Consider the following 8,588-nt stretch of genomic DNA (forward strand, 5'->3'; position numbering starts at 1 on the left):
CTTATCTCCACAGACACACTTTCTCACATTCACATGCTTTCTCTATCACTCCTCCTCTCTCTCCCACTTTCTTTACATCTGTAAGTACACAACTACCCACAGCGTTGAGGAATAATACGTTTGATGTAACCCAGTTACATAATGTAATTACAAAACACATATAGTTGTGATCCAAGGTTATTATCGTTAATGAAAACTAATGAAATGACGAAAACTAGAATTGTAAAAACATTTTCGTTAACTGAAATAAATAAAAACTATAATTAAAAGAAAAAAATGATAACTAACTGAAACTGTATTGTGTGCTTACAAAACTAACTAAAACGTATAAAAATTATGGATAAAATTCCCTTAGTTTTCGTCTTTGTCAGTGTCGAATTGATACAAAAGCGATTTATTTCGCTTTAGCAATTTTAGCTGCTGGCACCATATGATATTTAATGGTCCGTCACTTGTGGTTTAGAGTCGTCTTCTGGTCCCCACTCTACCTGGAAACATGGAGACTAAAGTTGGAAGAAAGCAGCAGAGTCCTGTCTGGGATTTATTTGAAGAAGAAGATAAGAAGATTTTATTTGGTGAAGAAGATAAAAGATATAAAAAAAACTAAAACTAACGGCTCTAAAAACTAATTAAAACTAACTGAGTTAGAGAAAAGAAAGTCAAAGCTAAATAAAACTGAACTATAATGAAAAATCCAAAACTATTATAACCTTGTTGTGATCAGTTACTGTTGGTGAGAAAAAACAAACCTCTAAGTATATTAATTGCAAATCAGTGTGACATCTGGATGTACTGTTTTTGGTAAAAAAAGTTTATATGTAGTATATATAAAATCTGACCGTATCAAGGCTGTTGCTATATTGTCATGCTAGGGTACCTTTCAGTGTTAGTAAATGCAAATTTTACCACTGTCTACTGTGTAAGATAAATATGCTAAATAAATAAGTTTTTCAGTTCAGTTTAAAATCACATGTCTATGTATATTACATTTCTTTGAAGTATTTAGAACACAGGTATCAAACATGCAGCCCAGGGGCCAAAACCGGCCCGCCAAAGGTTCCAGTCTGGCCTGCGAGATGAATTTACAAAGTGCAAAATGCATAAATTACCCTGAAGATATTAACAGTCAAGGGCATCAAACTCAAAAATAATAGCATAAGAACCCAGAATTAATGACTCCAATTTTTTTGTTTTAATGTGAGAAAAATAATATGATATCATGCCTCTAAATCATGACAACACCAATTTTTTCTCATTGATTTATTGCAGAGAACATTAAATTGTGATATCCTTTGACAATAACATGTCAATAACCTGAACAAATATGAATAACCTGGAATGTCTAAAGAAAAATAGGTGCAATTTTAACAATATTCTGCCTATTTTGTGTCTTGGTAGATCTAATCTGTAATGCGCATGTAGAAATCATAAGTTGAGGCAGAATATTGATAAAATTGTACTTATTTGTCTTCAGAAATTTCAGTTTTTTCCAGTTATTCACATCTTTTTTGTTTTGGATAGATATATTTTCATAATTTCATGTTATTTTTTGCACTAAAAAGTTGGAGTTGTCATTATTTATAGGCTATTATGTTATTATTTTACTGGTCCAGCCCGCTGGAGATCAAATTGGGCTGAATATGGCCCCTGAAAGAAAATGAGTTTGACACCCCTGATTTAGAATTAAAATCAAATTTCAACAGGATAACTAACCTCTATGCTTTTACATGTTAAAAGTAACCCTTTCAAAACCCACAAATTCATTCCATTCCACTGACCTTCTGCTTGAATGAAATTCTGTTTTAACATAAGTAGTTTAAAGCTAGGTACCTTTCTAAGTTAGTAACTACATAATTAGATAATCTCCAAGGCATCCCTGAAGCATTTCTAATCTTTGAATGCTCCATAGTGACCCACCGGGTGCTGAGTGAGTTCAGTTCATCCTTGGCTACAAAGTCTGAATGTTCTCATTGTGAGGGTTCAGAGTTTATCAGTGAATGTCCTCCCAGCCTCACTGCTGTCTCTCTCTGAATGTTCTGTCTCACTAAAGTATGAATATTGGCACAGAGTCAGATAAAGTGGAGAAAAGGCTCTTAAAACACATAGAACCTCCACATTGACTGCATATCTGACACAGAGAAAGCTGATTGTGATACAGACTGGTGACAGTGGGCCTCACAGACATGTGGTCATGTTTAAATTGCATCGCTTTATCGCTGCATTCTTCCTCTTCTGAATAAGTCTAAGATAAAAATACATGTTAGCGCTTCCTTCTGTTTCTCTTCTTAATACAAAGCTGCAGTGCAGAAGTGCATACACACATGAATACTGTTTTCAAGGCCAAAAGAGCTCATTATTTGTGTGTGTGTTAGAATGCGTGAACAAGTCGCTGACGCCAAGAGCCTGGAAGTACAGCAGATTTATTGAGGAGAATGGACTGTGTCTGATGAGTTGGAACACATTCACAAACACTGGATATGACTGTTCAGCTCTGTGTCTCGCCTACACATCTGGGCACAAACCCGTCAATGTTCCCTTGGGCAAAGATCTGAGATGAGCTGAGTTGAGTTGCTGCCCAGTTCGTAGTTATTTTACATTCAACAACCCCTCCCCCGCCCCACACCCTACCTAGATTTTTTGCCCAGTCTTGTGAGCTCCTCTGGGCATCTCCGTATTTCTATTTCTACATGAAATTGCTATGGGCTTTCTGGCATATCTAGCATCTTTGTGCCGTGCAAGCCGGGAGTGGCCAAATGCAGACGCAATTCTGTGGAACTGAAGTGTTTTTCTGCAAACTCAGCACAAACCAAGACCTGCACATAACAAACGTGTTGCAACTCAGTCATTTCTGGCTCCACACAAGAGGTAACTTAGGAGTGGGAGGTGTGCATGGGAGGTGAGGGAAAATGTGTCTGGTCACACTGGAAGTCTATAATCTGCACATGCTTTTTGTAGCATGCTTTTGAGAGAGTGTATTTGCATTATAGCTCCAGGTTACATTTAATTGGTGCACCATTGATCCAGTGTGAACATGTACTCACATGCCACAGTTTTTATGGATGAAACGGAAATGGATCAATAATGTAGTACAACAAACACACTCCACAAAACATCCAGCAGAGACACGGCATGATGAGAGACGAATTTCTTTGTATATTATTTTATTTTTACTTTTTCTTCTTTTTACCTTCAACAGTGTGTCTTATTGTTATAAACCTTGCTGTTTACACTGCGATTATTCCATATTATTATGTGGCTTGGTCTGTTACAGTCTCATTAAAAGCTACTTAAATCTTGCAACATAACCACAGAAAAATAACATGTATGCAAGACTCGATAAGACTGAATGGGTGTGTCCGTCCAGGAGTCAATACAGCTTTGGTTTATATTCCCACTGATGTCATTTGTTGAGGCACCAGAAGTTTAGCAGGAAGGGACTGACAAACAGTCAGGGTCATCGACCCACTTCAGTGAAAAAGCCACCAATCACTTTGTTCGTCCCTGATGTTTCAAATTAATGATTATTCGCAGTTTTACAACTACAAAGGAAGTCTTTGTCTATTATTGGTCATTTACACACTACGCCTTTGTCTATAAAAGGGCAAATATACACAATGTGCTCATTTTCATCATTTGTTAAAAGCGCCTTCCTCTTCTCTCCTTTCTTTTCTAATTTGATCTCTTCCTCCACATTGTTCCACTGCCACGTTGCAACCATCTGTAGCTGGGGAAGTAGAGACACCTGGATTGAGCTAGTTTTCCACTGAGAATGTTCCTCTTCCAGGGCTGTGGACCATAAAAATATTTATGGTCATGAGAATGACAATAATGATGTGGCATGGTTTGATAGTGAGAATCGAGGAAGGATGGGGACTCCACACCCCCATGGCTCCACAAAGCTCTCCCGTCATCTTGAATCCAAAACGCAGATATGTGTGGGATTACTCTCACAGGAGGAACATGAACCCTCTGACTTCCTGGCAGCTGATGAGGTCACTAGTCTCAATGGGAGTGTCTGTAAAATGCCTGCTCAATAACAGTGGACTGACAGCAGGGTACGAATAGAGAGGGAGGATGGACAAAAAAGGAGGGAATAGTACATGTTCCAGGGGTAGGAGTAGACGACAGGTTGATATGGGGGTGGAAGAGGAGGAGAGGGGAGAAAAGACTGTCCAGTGTTTGTCTCCAGAGAGCCTGAGGCAGTTGGCGGAGGACAGCATGTGTTCATGTCATGGAGAGGACTCAGCTCTCTCTTAAAAAAATACACAGAAGAGGGGTGGGGGTGTGAAAACTACACAGCCAGGAAAATCTCACCAAATGGCTTAGAATATTCCCCCCAAATCCAGTTTTTCATTAATCACATATGTGTCAGTTTGTAATTGCTATCTGAGGCAGTGTGTAAAACTGAAAAACATCCCTTTATATATTAATCTGTGGGTTCAGAAAATAGTACGTATGCCAAAAAACTCATTTGTGACCAGCAAAATGAAAACTTCAAGCAGCCAGATGATTTTCTGTTCAACTTGTGTAATTCTGTCGCACAAAAGTAACTGTGCACAAAAGGGAAGAAATCTATAAATAGCATAAAGAACATCTGACTGGTGATATCACATGCTGTACCCTGTCAGCAGGCCTGCTTTCGTTGGCTTCTGGCTGATGTCAGAGCACTCTTGATTAAAGAGCAGATTGCCTGAAGGTCAGATTGCTGAGGTAACCTAGGCTACATTCAGACAACAGGTCTTAATGCACAATTTGGACTTTTTTTGGTGAAATCTGATTTTTTTGTGTTCTTGCTCATATTACACATTAAATGCGACTTCTATTACTTTTGAGTATGAACTGAATGTGACCCTGAAGTGACCTGCATGCGCAAAAGAGGTCCTGACCTAATACGTGACCACGCAGGCACGCACTGTGATTTTGGAAGTGAATCTGTTTTTCCTGCCCCTCCTCCTCCTGGGATGCAGAATTGTAATGTTTGTCGCATTTCAATCATGTAAAGGTCAGATAAATGCGACCTGGCCGTTCAGACTGAAGTTGCATTGCAAAATATCACATACGTATAAGATTTTTGACCACATATGAAAGTGGCCTGGGTTGGATTTGAAAAAATCGGATTTGTGCTGTTCAAACTGTCTTTAACAGATTGGATACAGGTCACATATGGGCTAAAAAAATCGGATTAGGGCCACATTTGCCTGCAGTCTGAATGCAGCCTTATGCTCTCTATAGGCAGCAGGACTTGAGTGGCTGTGAGGCGAACCGAGAGGAGCACCTGGTGCACTGAGCCCCAGGCTGCAGCCCAATAGGTAGGGGTTAGGGAAGGAAGGGAGGGGCAGGACCATGATGGTGATGATCACACATACAAAGCCATCTTGTTTTAGGCCAGGCTCAAATGGAGCTGCTCGATTGCCAAGAGTCCATAGCTCAACATCCTGCCGCCCAGTGAAAGACCCAGTCTTCAAACGAGTTGCGTGAACAAAGAGCCATACAGACTGTGTGCTGTGCCACACACATTTGCACCCATACATCACCCCTCAAACACACAAAGAGGGTTCACTGTATTTTACTATCTCTTAATCTCAGTTTTACTTCCCATTACCAACCTTAGTCTTATTCTTGCAAAACAATGCAATTAAGTCATCTTCTGTAAAACACGCACACAGCATGGTCAAAACACACACTCAGTCCCTCGTCATCGTCTCCCTGTGTTTCACCCTCAGGCAGCAACAGCATAATGCCTTCCAGATGTTGAGATACTCTATTCTCCAGCCCTACCAAGCTTTGGAAGTCAGTACCCCTCTCTCATGGTGTTAATGATGCCCAGGAGGCCTTGGATGGGGGATGGGGAGGAAAGGGGGGTCACAAGATCTTTCAAACTCCTACTGAGCATATAAAAAGACTTTGGCATCCTTTCCCTTTCACAGGATAATCAGTGATCTGTCTTCTTTTGCAATGATCAACAGGCTTTCAGAATGGGTGTGGTTTAAAAAGACATCCTGGTTACATGTAAGAAAAGAAGGTGCGCTCACAAACAACATAACAAAGTATTCAGCAGCTGCTCTCTATCCAGATGGGTCATGGTGGTAGATACTATTAGGTTTCATTTGTCTCCATCTTTGGGTTGGCCCTGTAGGTATCTTGTATCAGCTGCTCCTTATCATCCTAACTCTCTGTCTCCTTTCTCATTGCTCAGTCTATCTCTATCTAGACATCTAGCACACAAAATCAATAACTTCTCTCAAGAGCTATCTTGAGTTACCATCTTTCCTCCTTTCCCTCACCATAACCCTACTAAATGATCCTGCGTCGCAGTATCAGATTCATGTTCCTTACAATGTTCCAAGCTGTGCTCTATTAATGTCTAAAAGGCCAATCCATACGGCCCTATCTGTTTCTCAGTATGGACCCTAACACGCTATGGGATGCAGTAAACACTTGCATTCCCTCAGGACCTGTTTTTTTTTTTTTTTTTACATACTAAGTGTCTTTACGGCAAAGGAACTCATCTGGCTGTAATAGAAAATATACCCTACAGTATTTATTCAGGCTCATTTGCTAGTAAGTGTTGTGTGGCTGGATGATGAAATGCAGTTCTCAGTGACTCAGGACGGCTTTTAATGATGTTTTCTGGATGTTTCTGTTGGTTCGGCATCACAAGGCAAAGACTATTCAACATATACTAGCATAGCTGGGGCAAAGGGACACAGCACTAGACGACACAACAACATTTTAGCTGGCCAGTGGATTCAATGGGTCCCCAGGCCACGACACAGCTTCAGACGCAGAGGACAGACTGAACTTGTGGAAAAGAGAAAAAAGCTCCAGGCTGAGGAGCTCTGTGAGAAAGTGTCCATCTGCAGCACATGTTGGAGACGGCCCAAAGCAAACAAGTTAAAATTAAACCACAGAAAGACAGCCAATCTCAGTGTTTAAAGTTCTTATAAACAAAGGATTACCGTGTTACCATTTCAAAGGTCTGAGAAATTGTCAGTTTTGTGGTTTATCTCACCACAATACAACCAATAATCTCTGTAACAGCTACTCCACTGGCTGGCCCACCTAAAGGCCCAGAGGTAAGACAGTGCTGCAGGACAGCAGATGAAGGAAAAGTCTGGAATTATATTTAAGGCTTCACCTAGCAAATTTAACAGGGTAATTCTAGCCAATTTATTACTTTTCAATACACTTTTTTGGGAGAAAGCATTTAAGTTTTTTGAAAACTTGGGTAAACAATGTGGCATTTAGGGGTGTAAGAAAATATTGGTTTTGCAATATATCGTGATACTTCATTTCATGATGCTGTATCTATATCAAAAAGTACTGTATCAATATTTTTAGGTATTTATTCAAATGGCGATATGGCGGAGGTTCATTTTTTTGTTTTGTGTTCTTGTTTTTTGTGTTTCTTTTATTTCTGTATTCACATGGGTATTTTGCACTGTTGTTTGTGTACTAAAAAGTAGCATTGTGATATTGCCGGTCATGCATGTAGTTTTTTAAAAAACTGATAACACTGTTTTGTTAAATAATGGTAATTTCAATCATCCTAAAAGCACTTTTTACTGTCTGAGAGAGGCAGATGTTCATTTCTTTGTTGGGATCACACAAAATAATGTTATGATGTTGGAGGATTCAGGGACTGTGCACTATGAAATCTTTTATGAACTTACAGAATATGAACATTTGGGGTGACCGTGCTTTTGCTGCAGCAGCTCCTAAACTATGGAACGATCTGCCTCTCCATATCAGACAGGCCTCCTCTCTCTTAAAACCCGTTATTTCTCCTTGGCTTTTGAAATCATGTGAGATGTTTGAAGGCATTATCTTTATTCTATTGTTTTTATTTGGTAGTAGTTTATTGTTCTTATTTATCTACTTTATTTATTTCTTTATTTTGTTGTTTTTACTTGTATGGCTTTTTAATCTATCCTGTATTTTATTCTTTTATTTGGGTTTTATTTATTCTTCTGTATAGCACTTATTTATTTTTTTGTACAGTTTCTATGTCTTTAAATCCATTCTGTATTTTATTCTTCTATTTTGGTTTTAATTATTCTTCTGTACAGCACTTTGGTCCACTGCAGTGTTTTTGAAGTGCTTTACAAATAAAATTGGATTGGATTTGAGCAGGATCTTAAACTGTAATGTCTGTAAACATAATTTTATTGATTTATTTCTTATTAATATTAATAACAAAATGTATTTTTTACAGAGGAAGGTTTTGTGAAATAGTATTAAATCCTATTCTGATCAAATAAAAGTTTGTTTAGTATTTCTGCATATTTCTGGTATAATTACATTTTTCCAGGAAATACTGTCTTAGAAGAAGAAACAAAATAAACAAAAAATATTGCCTTGTTAACAGTATTGTGATATATTGTATTGTAGTCCTAACATTGTGATTTGTATCGTATCACCAGATTCTTGCCAATATACACCCCTAGTGGCATCAACTTCTTATATAAATAAATCTCTTTTTTTAATGGCCTGGCATAATTTTGAAGGACACTCTTGGGAGCAGATCTATAACTCTATACTTTACTACTTATTGAGAAATATTCATTTTAACATATTATATATTGTCT

Source organism: Sphaeramia orbicularis, chromosome 8 (genome assembly GCF_902148855.1).
Source record: "Sphaeramia orbicularis chromosome 8, fSphaOr1.1, whole genome shotgun sequence".
NCBI classification, from domain to species: Eukaryota; Metazoa; Chordata; class Actinopteri; order Kurtiformes; family Apogonidae; genus Sphaeramia; species Sphaeramia orbicularis.